Raw genomic sequence first — 13661 nt, 5'->3', positions numbered from 1 at the left:
TACCAGGGGGAAAAAGCACTTGGGCAGATTCACACACTTCTTTTTCTTAGGTGGGGGCTTGTGTTTACAATTATGTTAACTGAAGGGCGAGTTCACACCTATCAATCTCCAGGACATTTTAACTCAACCCATAACATGACTTCCCCAGCTTGGAACACCCCCACCCTCAACTCAGCTTTGGTTATCTTCCCAGTGAAGCCTAAAATGGCGATATCCAATAACCCATCCCAAACAGAAAGAAAAGAAATAAATTAAAAATTATACAAGGTTGATTATTTACATATGTACAGTGTTTTCTATCAAGATGTTTTCACATCATCATCCCCAAAAGAATTTTATTCCCACCCAAATCTCTTTGGGGTTTTCTCTTCCCAGGTTTCCTTTCAATCAGTCCCTGATTGTTTTTGTGAAATTTGTAAACTGAGACAGTCCCTGCACATTTTGTTTTAGTGGGGCATTCACCTCTGTAACAACTTTTCCAGCCTTACCTTCCACAGCTATAACCTCAGATTCAGGAAGCAGCCAACCTGAAATTTTGTTCCCCTGGTATCTTCTCAAATGGTCCTTATAGGTAACTATGTTTAGTCCTGGGACCCAACTGGTTCCTGTACACCACTTTATTTATTTGGGCCAGTATTGTATAGGGTGCCTCCCAAGGTTTATCCAATTTAGGGCTCCTACCCTCCTTTCTTCTAGGATTGTGTAACCAGACCAGGTCCCCTCTTTTTAAAAGTTTCCCCATATGAACTTACATAATACAAACTTTTTATCTTATCAGAGGCTATCAACTTTTCCTTAGCAAAGGTTTGAACTTTTTCATTTTTGGATTGTAGGGCTTTTACATAGTCCAAATGGTTTCAATCCATTTGTTCCTCTTCAGGAACTCCATACAAGAAATTTTCTGCCGTCCTTAGCTTATGCCCAAACGTGAGAAATCTTAGGGTACTCAATGACGGCTATCCTATAAACTATCAAAAGGAATGGGATTTTTGCTAGTTCCACTCTGTTTGGTACTGCTCTCCCAAAGTAGCCAGCTGAACCCCACAGAGTCCTATTGCATCCTTCTACCATCCCATTAGATTCTGGGTGTGCTGTGGTGTGAGAATTTTGTGGATCCTTAGAATCTTACAAATCTGTTTAAACACTGGATTCAAAGTTTCCCTTGATCTGTGTGAAACTCACCCGGGACCCCAAATCTGGTAAAAATTAATTCACTAGGACCCCTAATACTATTACAACTTCTTGATTTCTTATTGGATAAGCCTCAGGCCATTCTGTGAAGCGGTCCATAGCTACCAGCCACTATTGATTACCAGATACCCCACAAGATACTGCTGCAAAGCAGCTCTCCCAGTTTTAGGGGGCCCTTCTTTATAATGCAAGCATTGTATTTCCTGCACCAATTTTATAAACCCAGCCTGCATTCTACCCAACAGAAATTCTCCCTGACCTTAGCTAAGGTTTCTGCAACCCCAAAATGTCCAGCAGTTTTAAAATCATGACACAACCTCAGAATCACCTTTTCTAATGTATCTGGTACAAATAGCTAGTACCTATATCCATCACCCAATAGTTTATCTCATCTCCCAGGGGTAATGAGAGCCATAGAACCAAACTGTTAACTCTGTATATGATGGAAACCACTTCAAGCCAGAGGGTACGGCAACATCCCAGCATCCCTAGTTCCAGCACCTATGCCAGCTCCTATACAATATTTCATCTTTAAATTCCAAGTTTTCCTACTGTGTCCAGAAAGCTTTTACTGTGGTATTATGAGTTGACTCCACAGTTGCCAACTTTCACGTAGTAAATAAGCACCCCGACTTTCACAATAAGACAAAAATCAAGCTAATCCTATTTCAAAACAAGGCCAAAACAAGCCAATCCCTAAGAACCCCAATGCTCTATGTGACTAGATCCCCCGGCGTGCAGTCTGGGACTGTGGTGGGCCTGCTGTGCACCCCTGACTTGCTCCCATCCCTGGCCCCTGCTTGCCCCTTGCCCTTGCTTGCTGGGAGCCAATCAAAAAAAAGCAACAAGCTACAACAAGCAACAAGCCAAAAAACAACTCGCAAGCCAATTAAACCAAAACCAAGCCCAATTTCTGTGTTTTTTTCCCGGGTTTGGCATGTCTGGTTGACAGTACAGTCCAGGGTGGCTAAAATCAACTTTCCAGTTGATTTTTCCAATCACACGCTATCCTGATAACAGGGTCATCTCTTTGGGAAGATTTTAGTTGCTCTGGGATCCATTCTGGGGCACCCATCGCCATTATTCTAGAGGATGAGCCAGGAGCATGGACACGTCTGCAAATTAGAAGTAAAGCAGCACACCCATCCTCCTGAGAAACTAACTCCTGGCTCTTCTGCTTGGGGCAGTGTTTGCAATTAGCCTCCCAACAAGGCCAGCTGGACAAGGCATCAGCATTAACATGCTTATGACCAGGCCTGCGTGTGTTTGTGAAATCATAGCACTGCAGTTCTCCAACTACCTAGCAAACTGTCCCTCAGCACTCCTGAATCTAAAAAGCCATTGCAGGGAAGCATGCTCTGTCCTGACCGTAACCCTCCTCCCATACAAATAGTGATGAAAACATTCTATAGATTTAACCATTGGAATGTAACCCAGGAATCAGTGGTGGCTCCAGGCACCAGCGCTCCAAGGGCCTGAAGTGGTCAGGCTGCCTTCAGCGGCATGCCTGCAGGAGGTCCGTCGGTCTCGCGGCTTCGGCGTACCCACCGCCGAATTGCTACCGAATCTGCGGAACCAGCGGACCTCCCGCAGGCAAGCCGCCGAATCCGTGGGACTGGGGACCTCCCGCAGGCAAGCCACCGAAGGCAGCCTGCCTGCCGTGCTTAGAGCAGCAAAAAAGCTAGAGCCGCTCCTGCTAGGAATGCTTACAGTCAGCTATGATGCAGTTTGTTTTAAAGGCTTAGCATATCGTCAGTATTCTTTTCTTCCTTAATCCTACTCTCTGATGCAATTCTGCTGCTTATAGGTTATATCCAAGCAAGCAAACAACTGAGTATACAAAGTATACAACTGAAAAATTTTATACAACTGGGATTGCTGCATTAGTTATGAATGTAAAAAAATTACTTGAGCCCCGGCACCTCCTTCATTACAAATTAAGCACCGACTGAGGCTGATAGTGAGGAAGAAGCATCTCCAAACTTACAACATGTACAGAATGAGGTTGGAGTTCCTATCAGGTGTTGCAATAATTTCTCTCAAAACTCAGACTCCCGCAGCAAGAAGGTACCACCCTCTCAAGTCTCTGGAGTTCTTGTGTCAATATTGCCCCCAAACCAAAGCACTAGCATCTGTGTCCAATATGAAAGGGGTTTTGAAACATGTACAGGCTAAGAGCCTGATTCAACTCTGAAAATGCTACATCACACTCTGCTGGCCACTGAAGTGGCTTCCCTTTCTCACCCATCCTATGCAGTGGTTTTGCAATATTGGCAAACCCATAAATGATCCTTCTGTGATAGGAGAAGAGCCCTGTAAAACTTTACACATCTGAGTGGGTCTGGGAAGTTGGTAAGCTCTGTACAGTCTCTTTTGGTGGGTGGGGTGAAGGAGGGACAGTGGAAATTCCCTCCTCACCAATTGTGTGCCCAAGGTACATTGCCTCTTTTTGAAATAATTCACATTTCTTGGAGTTCAGTTTCAAATTGGCCACCTTCAGTTTAGTGCTCCCCCATCTCCCAAACTGAGAGAAAGAAGCTTTCACTAGACATCTTCAACAGTCTGTCCTGGCCAGCCTTAAATTTATAGAAGTCCTTCTTTTTGTGGCCAGATTTGTCATGGTACCAGCATTTAACTGAACTGTTTCCTTTAATTTTTGCATTAATGCCAATTTCCTTTGTTTTACCGACCAGATTTATCATCTGTTCTAATCATTCAATACAGTCTTGAGCCAGATTAGAATCCCCTCTTTCATCATACATATTAGACACAGAGCTGTACTTACAGGACTCATGGTTAGGGCCCTATCAAATTCACAGCCATAAAAAACACATAATGGACCGTGAAATCTGGCCTTTTGCGTACTTTTACCCTATACTATACAGATTTCACAGGGGAGTCCAGCATTTCTCAATTTGGGGGTCCTGATCCAAAAGGGATTTGCAGGGGGGTCAGAGTATTGCCACCCTTAATTCTGCACTGCCTTTAGAATGAGGCAGCTGGGAAGTGGCGGCTGTTGGCTGGGTGCCCAGCTCTGAAGGCAGCACTCCACCAGCAGCAGCGCAGAAATAAGGGTTGCAATACCATACCATATCACCCTTACTTCTGCGCTGCTTCCTTCAGAGCTGGGCGGATCTGCTGACTGAGACTGATGACTGAGGGCCCAGCTCTGCTACTGGTGGTGGCTCTGCCTTCAGAGCTGGGCTCCCGGCCAGCAGCCCCCGCTCTCCAGTTGCCTAGCTCTGAGGGCAACACCATCGCCAGCAGCGCCTTACAATTAACCTTGTAAACCCCGTCTCCCTCCAATTCCTTTTTGGGTCAGGACCTCTACAATTACAACACTGTGAAATTTCAGATTTAAATATCTGAAATCATAAAATTTACAATTTTTTAAATCCTCTGACTGTGAAATTGACCAAAATGTACCGTGAATTTGGTAGGGCCCTACTCATGGTGACCAGCTTCTATCTTCCTCACTAGCAGCTGCTTCCTCTTCTGGTGCATAATTGCAAGAAAAGAGGCAAGTTCTGTGGCAAACTCCACAGTCTCTTGGAGTGTCTTTGGCCTCCTTTCACTGATCTTTGATCTGCAAGTCCAACTCCAGCTGACCATCTATAACAGGAATTGGCAACCTTTGGCACACAGCCCATTACAGAAATCTGCTGGCGAACCTGGACGGTTTGTTTACCAGCAGAATCCACAGGTTCGGCCAATCGCAGCTCCCACTAGCTGCGGTTCACCATTCCAGGTCAATGGGAGCGACTTGAAGCAGCGGCCAGCACATCCCTCAGCCCACACCACTTCCCGCAACCCCCATTGACCTGCAACAGCAAACCATGGCCAGTGGATGCTGCGATTGGCTGAACCTGTGGACGCTGCAGGTAAACAAACCATCCCAGCCCGTCAGCGGATTCCCTGATGGGCCGCGTGCCTCTTAGACGTGGCATGTCTCAGCCTCACAGTGGCAGTGCCACTTAGGATAGAATTTTATCTGTAAGGTTGGTTGCATTGTTCTGATCTGTCAACCCATAAGCAGCTGAACTGGCCTTAATCTGTTGACTGATGTGGGTGTCACAGAGCTGATTGTACAAAAACGGACTTCCTATCGTCTTAATCTGGAAATAATCTACCCACCAGTTCATTCCTTTGTTTGATGGGAGCTAGGAGAATATGCTGAAAAAGTATCCCAGCAGCTTAAAATTCAGAACTGCCAAACTGTGGCCCATTATCACTGTCTTGTTCTTCTTCTGTTTTACTCCTGATTCATGTGGAGTCTGTTTTAAACTGTTAATTAAGAGTCACTTGCAGTCTGTCCATGTGCTATCAGCTGCAAGACTGGAGCAGCTGTGCCATGATTGTAGCAGACTAATGCTTTATACTGTTTCAGGTATGAATGTTACATTAGCTTTGCTTTTTAATGTTTATATTATAAGAAAATGTACTTGACAAATCTTAACTCTGAGTTAATGAAGGTTCTTTGTTTGGGAATATCTATACACACACAAAATATGATACAGTATATATACACAGCATTAGTTCTGTGTTAAATTAGTTCATTACAGGTACAGTACTTAGTTCAATGCTGCACATACTATATTCATGACAAAATAAAATAGAAAAACACTGTCTCTGAACTAGCTAGAAATCCAAGTTAGGAGAAGATACAGTAGCTATCTAATCTCAAAATAAATACTGTATATTGAGAGTAGGTGGCAGTGTAGGCTTACATTAGCCTTTTGCTTCTGGAAACTTAAGTACAGCATTCAGGTCACAAGTAAAAATGGTACTCTGACTCCTAGTCCTCATTTATGCATACTACAAACTTTTCCACAACTCATAATCTATTTAAGAAAGTCTCAGAAATGAATAGCAGGGGTTTTACAGGTCTGAACTGCATATAGAATTGTCACATGGAACCTTTCATGAACACCAAATCCATTCACTAACTTTATATTACACATTGTAAAATATTAAATGACTGTTTCAAATGAGATTGAACTATCCAGAACAGTGGATTTTAATTTTTTTAATTACTGTAGAAATAATTTTACAAACATTCTGAATAAATGTTGATGCATCAGACTACACAATTTCCAGATAACACTTTGTGACGTTATCTAATTAAAATATGACCATATAGATAATTGTTGCAACCACTGTTATATATTAGCAGCAAATACTGTACAAAGGTTGTCAAGTAAGATGTCTATGAAAAGGTTACGATTTGCTGGTTATGATTATGCTATCTGTATGCATGTATCATTTTTGTATTTACAGTTGTAAGTATTGGCTCTATACCTGGATTTCAAATGTTTGCTCCTGGGGTAACACCCATGAAGTAATCAACCAGATATGCCATGTAAGATACCTGCAAAAAAATGTTATAATTTGCCAGATGTGATAATCTTGTTTAAATGTTTGTATCACCTTTGTATTATGAGTTATAGATATGTATGTATGTCTGTATTTCAAACTTGTGCTATGCTTCTGGGTGACACCCCCAGACAGTTTGGCATTAGCACTGCCTAGCCTGCTTGATGGCCCATTAAGGACCATCAGCTATACAACTGACTCATTGAGAGAAGGCAGATAACACCTTCTGACTCAGCAAGGCATGCAGGGACATGCCCATGGACAAAACTCTAAGCCTTCCAAGCCATGTGCTGGGCAGCTTGTGTTTGGAACAAAGGAAGCACAGGCTGCATGGCAAAAGACTATAAAAAGCAGCTGCATCTTCTCCATTTGGTCTTCAATCCTGCTTCTTACCTGTGGAGGAGCTTTGCTACAAACTGAAGCTCTGAACGATGGACTGAATGACCCATCCCAACTGTGGATGTACTCCAGAGACTTGACTTAAGCCGGCAGTTTATTCCATCACTGCTGTAAGCCTGAGGCAAGAACTTTGCCATTACTGTAATCGATTCCTTAACCAATTTTAACTCTCACCCTTCTTTCTTTTTATAAACCTTTAGATTTTAGTTATTAAGAATCGGCTGTAGCATGTATTTGGGTAAGATCTGAAACATTTGTTAACCTGGGAGGTAATAGTGTCCAATCTTTTGGGATTGGCAGAACCTTTTCTTTTACATGATGAAATAAGGTTTACAAAATTTTTCATCATATTTGATGTATGTACCTGGATGCAGGCCTGAGGCTGGATCACTTTAAGGGAACTGTGTTGTTTGACTTCTGAATAACTAGTAAGGTAATTAAGAAGCTGTTGTATACTGGCTTGGTAAATCTACGTACTGGAATATCCACTAGCTTTATGGGGATTGTCCGCCCCATTCTTTGCAGTTCACCCTAATTGAGTGACCATAGTTGGCCCCCACTAGGACCCCCGTCACACACTTATTACTAAGAAATCCTTTCTTCAGTTATTAAAAATCTGTCTGTTTCAAGATAAATTATTTCAGCATATGACTGAGCTAATAAAATATAAGATATAGTAAAAATAAAAAAAAATTAAAAAAAAGCATTGGTGTCTATCTAGAAAGTAATCCAAAATGTATTTTACTCTTCTTTACAGAAGTTTTTAAAAAGTCTTGTATTACTTTAATAAGCTGCATTACTTTAATTCTTTCCATTGGGAGCGTTACACTGTCACTTTATGCCTGACTTTTCATCCATGCTATTATATGCTCATGCATAGGGAAAACACAACAACTTGGTTATTAATTTTAAGAAAAACAGCCTATTTGCATATTGTCTTGAAAACTGCTTCATAAAATTAGTGACCAGTGTTCTAAAGAGATGCATTATTCACTTTAGCACTATTACTCATGTACTGTATTATATGAGGAACTAGAGTGGAAAAATACATAATTGGATGGGATTGTAAGAAGTTGTAATATAATTAAAATATAATTCCAAATGCAAAAGTAGAGTCATAGTACCCAGGAATTTTGTAGTCTAAAGCCTTTAAAATTGATCATTATCCTTCCAGAATTACCCCTCAAAAGAATTCCCTGTCCATGACATTTTCTTAATAATCTTGCTTTTAAAAAGATGAATCTTTAGTATTTTACATTCATTTTATTCAGATGGGTTCCAGTTGGTTGCTTTATTAGTCTATAGAGTCAGATTATGTGAGGAGAATTTCTACTTCTTTTCAAATTTAAAATTCACTTTTCAAAACACTAATTTTACTGTATCTCATTTTAATAAACTGATGCTGTACAGTCTCTAATACTCACATTTGTTTAACCCTCTGTATAGTTTTTGTGCTCATGGTGCAGTAACAAGGGGGAAGTTAAATTCTCTTTAACAAGAAAGATTTCAAATTCTCATTCCTGACGAAGGATACACCTACATTAGCTCTACCACCAGTAGTATCTTTACTCGTGATGTGACGTATATAGTTATTGTACATTTGCAACAGGCACCCAACATTTTGGCCAAACTGCCTGTTAAGTTATACTGGCCAGAACAGGGCCTTTTTATTAATTCTATCACTATTCAGAGTTTAAAAATTGTGCTATACATCCTCCAATTAGCTTCTGTTGATGCCAAAACATTTCATAGAGGGCTAGGTTGTGACGCAGATCACATGCCTACCCAAGGGAGAGCAAGAACCCCTTTCTTACTCAGGCTACCCGTTTGCCTAGCTTACTGCTTCTCCTGAGCAGCACTCCTGGATGGGGAATGGGGGCACAGTGGTGGGGAAATGAGCAAACCTTTTGGGTCCATCATACCCCTACTCACTAGCCAGAATAACTGAGCCAAGGTGTGTGTGTTTGCAGGGGAAGAGGAGGTGCAGCTGGTAAATTCTTCTTCTTTCTTCACCCCCTGGGAGTAAGGAGTAAGCAGGACTTGCAGCTGTAGAGCGCTTTAAGTTAAACTAGCCTTCGGAGAGCACACTAGGGAAAGCGCTCCAGTCTGTCCACACTGAGAGCTGAAAGCATGCTGGCATGGCCATATTTGTAGCACTTGCAGCTGCATTGGGAGTGGTGCATTATGGGCAGCTATCCCAGCATTCAAGTGGTTGCAACGTGCTTTTCAAATGGGGGGAGATGGAGTGTGACAGGAAGTGTGGGGGGAGAGAGAGTGGGTTTTTGGGGTGCTGAGAGTGTGTCAGCACGCTGCCTTGTAAGTTCCGACCCCCTTCCCTCCCTCCCCCACCCTTCTCTCACTCACTGAAAGCAAACAGCAGCTGTTTGGTTTTTTTCCTCATAGACCAGATAAGCAGCCGCTCACCGAAATGGACCCCATCCCTCCCGCCTCTCTCTTCAAGCAAACATTAGGTGTCGGCACTCCAAACGGAGCCCCCCTGCCTGCCTCTCACTCATTCAAAGCAAACAGTAGCGGTGTGTGTTTGTTTTTTTTAATAAGCAGCCACCAAAACGGAGCTTTAAAATGCACTTCCCCGTCTGGAGTTCACACAAAGACAAGAGAGGACACTTCAGTTAAAAGGATTATGGGGAGTTTCTGGAGGTCAATCAGTGCGCAATAACCTTACTCCCCATTTACGCTGCAGCAGCAGCGTCTCACCCAATATGAACAGCTGTTAATCCTCTCCTGGAGGTGGAGTACCAGGAACACTCCAGCCAGGGAGTCAGAGCGCTCTACATGCCTTGCCAGTGTGGACGGGGAGTAAGGTAGAGCGCTCTGGGAGGCTTTATTGCGGTATAAAGTACAAGTGAAGCCAAGGCCAGAGATGTGACTCCCAGTCACCATGCCTTCTGCAGCTATTCTTGGAGTAATGCAGCTTAAACAGTGCCCCTTGCTCAGGGATATGCCTAAAGTTCCAGGCTAGCTCCACGTGGTAAGAACTCAGGCTATGTTGACACAATTTCTTCTACATATTGGAGCTATATGGTTTTTTTAAAAAAACAGAAACAAATGGGCTGTTGTGAATATAATTCCATTTGCGGTTTATATCTCCTTAAAATCCTCCATAAACTAATTTCCTAATACAATAATTCAAAGAAACACATTATCTATATAGGACACACAACATTTTTACATATTGAGAGGAGGAGGGGAAAGTGTCCCCTCTCCAAGTAACAACATCTGCTAGTATCCCCATGTCTAGAGCAAGAAGTATCCTAGAAGATTTTTCTCATCCCTATTGCACTAATTATTTTGAATATCAAAATCAGTTGTTTCCATGTTGCCATTTGCAACATGTTCTATATTCTTAGCATCACTATTAAGTATATATGTGCAATATTAACAAATATATATATATTTGTTAAATATATACATATTTTTAGAGGTAATACCCCCACCTCTCTTACCATGCTGTAGCACCAAGCTTAAAAAAAAACAAACCACACTTCCAGTTTCTTTCATTCTGTCTAATTACTGCAGTTATTCTGACACCAAGTGTCCACACTGGTGCATTACAGTCTTCCTAGATTGGTCACAGATTACAATGACTTGGAAAACAAATATTTCAACTTGCTGCTGAAATCGGAGGTAGTGGTGGAGAACCCAGAGTTCAGGGTGCATATGCCAATGGTTATCAATGATCTGTCAACATTTTATTTTGAATTATTTACTATTATGGAAAAATATCATATAGAAAAGTTTATGGGAAAATCTTGAATAAAATGATGGAAATAAAAACTAGAAAATATTTTTTTCTTTTTTGAAATGTTCAGCTACATGTATACTGTTTAATTTTCAATGGCTTGTTAAAATATAATACATAGATAATTAGTGATATAAATAATTCTCTCATAAAGAGCCACTGCTCCCTCCTTGCATGGGCAGAGATGGGTTAATAGCCTTTGATGCATTGTCACATGCTTTCCTCATATCCCACAGATGTTTGCCATGGGGTGAGAGATGCACACAGAGAGGTAGCAGGGCACAGGCAGACCAAGGTAAACAGGTACACTAGAGAATCTCAGTCTCTGCCTCTATTATCTTTTCTGTAGCAAACATATACATTGCGGAACCCTAACCCTTTTAAATAGGTTCGAAGGCTGCTGTCAGTATGGAAACCATGACAGCACAGCTCAACCATATTGCATTCCCAAGGACCTGGAAGGGTAATGGGGGGAGTCCTGAGCCAGTGCAAGAATCACAAAGTCTCTGTGTAGATACCATCAGTGTGTTCTGTAAAACAACCCCGCTACCCATTCTGCATGTGTGTGGACGGGCAGGATGATGAGTTTCGGGGCAAGCACCCAATGGGACTGACGTGACCCAGCCTACGGTGAGCTGCACTGCTGACAAACTTTCAGAAAGCACTCACCATTCCAGATACAATGCTCAGAGGAGCTGAATGCAAGAAGCTTTCATTCATTATGGTATAGAAGGGTACAGCTTTCTCAGGAAGGACACATAGGGAAAAATGGAGGAGGTGTTGCCTTATATATAAAAAACGTATATACTTGGACTGAGGTTGAGATCGAAACAGGAGACAGACTTGTTGAAAGTCTCTCAGTAAGGATAAAAGGGGTAAAAAACAAGGGTGATGTCATGGTAGGGGTCTACTACAGACCACCAAACCCGGAAGAAGAGGTGGATGAGGCTTTTTTTAAACAACTAACAAAAGCATCCAAAGCACAGGACTTGGTGGTGTTAGGGGACTTCAACTATTCAGACATCTGTCGGGAAAATAATACAACAGGGCACAGATTATCCAGCAAGTTCTTGGAATGTACTGGAGACAATTTTTTATTTCAGAAGGTAGAGAAAGCTATTAGGGGAGACGCTGTTCTAGATTTGATTCTGACAAATAGGGAGGAACTGGTTGAGAATTTCAAAGTGGAAGGCAGCTTGGGTGAAACTGATCATGAAATGGTAGAGTTCATGATTATAAGGAATGGTAGTAGGGAGACCAGCAAAATAAAGACAATGGATTTCAAGAAAGCAGACTTTAGCAAACTGAGGGAGTTGATAGGTAAAATCCCATGGGAAGCAAGTCTAAGAGGAAAAACAATTGAAGACAGTTGGCAGTTTTTCAAAGAGACATTAAGGGCAAAGAGAAAAGGAAGTATGGCAAGAGACCACCCCGGCTTAACCAGGAGATCTTCAATGATCTAAAAATTTTAAAAAAGTCCTACAAAAGTGGCAACTAGGTCAAATTACAAAGGATGAATATAAACACCACAAGTACGTAGGGGAAAAATTAGAAAGGCAAAGGCACAAACCGAGATCAAACTAGCTAGAGACATAAAGGATAGCAAGAAAACATTCTACAAATACATTAAAAGCCAAAGGAAGACCAAGGACAGGTTAGGGGAAAAAACAATAACAGAAAATGTGGAAATGGCAGACGTGTTTAATGACTTCTTTGTTTCGATTTTCACCAAGAAGGTTGGTGGTGATTGGACCTGGGTGGTGATTAGACCCCGCACTCCGAACCCCCTTCCATACCCCAACCCCCTGCCCCAGTCCAGAGTCCCCTCCCACACCCAAATTCCCTCCCGGATCCTGCACCCCGCATCCGTCCAACACCCTGCCCCAGCCCTGAGCTTCCCCCCCCCGCACTCCAACCCCCTCATCCAAGACCCTACCCCAGAGCCTACACTCCCAGCCAGAGTCCACACCCCCTCCTGCACTCCAAAAGCCTTGACCCCAGGCCAGAGCCCTGCACCTCAAACCCTTCAACCCCAGCCCCACCCCAGAGCCTGCACTCTCAGCTGGAGTCCTCACCTTCTCAGTACCCTAACCCCTTGCCCCAGCCCAGAGCTCTTTCCTGCACCCTGAACCTCTCATTTCTGGCCCGACCTGGAGCCCGTACCCCCAGCCCATATCTCCCCCCATACACACACACCAACCCTCTGCCCCAATCTGATCCCTCTCCTGCACCCCAAGCCCCTCATCTTCAGCCCCACCACAGAGCCCACACCCCCAGCCAGAGTCTTCACACACCCCGCACCACAACCCCCTGCCTGGTGAAAGTGAGGGAGGGAGGGGGGATGGAGTGAGCAGGGGCCTGGCCTTGGGGACAAGGCGGGGAAGGGGGCAGGCAGGGATATTTGGTTTTGTGTGATTAGAAAGTTGGCAACCCTATTAGGGAGGCTGTGGAATCTCCATCATTGGAGATTTTTAAGAGCAGGTTAGACAAACACCTGTCAGGGGCAGTCTAGATAATACTTAGTCCTGCTGGACTAGATGACCTCTCAAGGTCGCTTCCAGTCCTATGATTCTATGACTTCCATTTTCAGAAAGATCAAGGAAGCAACCTACATTTAATAAAAATAGCCTCAGAGACCCACACATTGACTTGATTAAGTTTAGGGTCACTCTGGGCACAAGAGAAAGTCACTCGCTACATGCACACAGAGCACTAGACTACAGTTGTGTCTTGTTCAAACCCATGACTATACATGAAACATAGAAAAGATTCTGTGTTTTTGGGTTTTTTACTAATTTTTACCCCCAAAAATCCTGGGTTTTACAAAAACTATTATTTTATAAAAACAATTTTCACCTGAATTTTAGACCACTCAAATATGTGAAAATACTGGTTATGTTAAGAAAATCCAATACACTAGGTAGATGTGTTTATG

General features: G+C 42.7%; 1 protein-coding gene across 3 annotated transcripts in view; it reads right to left on the bottom strand.

The window, feature by feature from the left end:
* The window catches only part of GIPC2 (GIPC PDZ domain containing family member 2), a 59676-nt gene that overhangs the window by 15655 nt on the left and 30360 nt on the right, over window positions 1–13661 (bottom strand). The window lies entirely within an intron of this gene.

This window comes from Mauremys mutica, chromosome 8 (assembly GCF_020497125.1).
Source record: "Mauremys mutica isolate MM-2020 ecotype Southern chromosome 8, ASM2049712v1, whole genome shotgun sequence".
Taxonomy (NCBI): domain Eukaryota; kingdom Metazoa; phylum Chordata; order Testudines; family Geoemydidae; genus Mauremys; species Mauremys mutica.
Note: the sequence above shows the minus strand (reverse complement) of the source record. Positions and strands in the feature narration are given on the sequence as shown.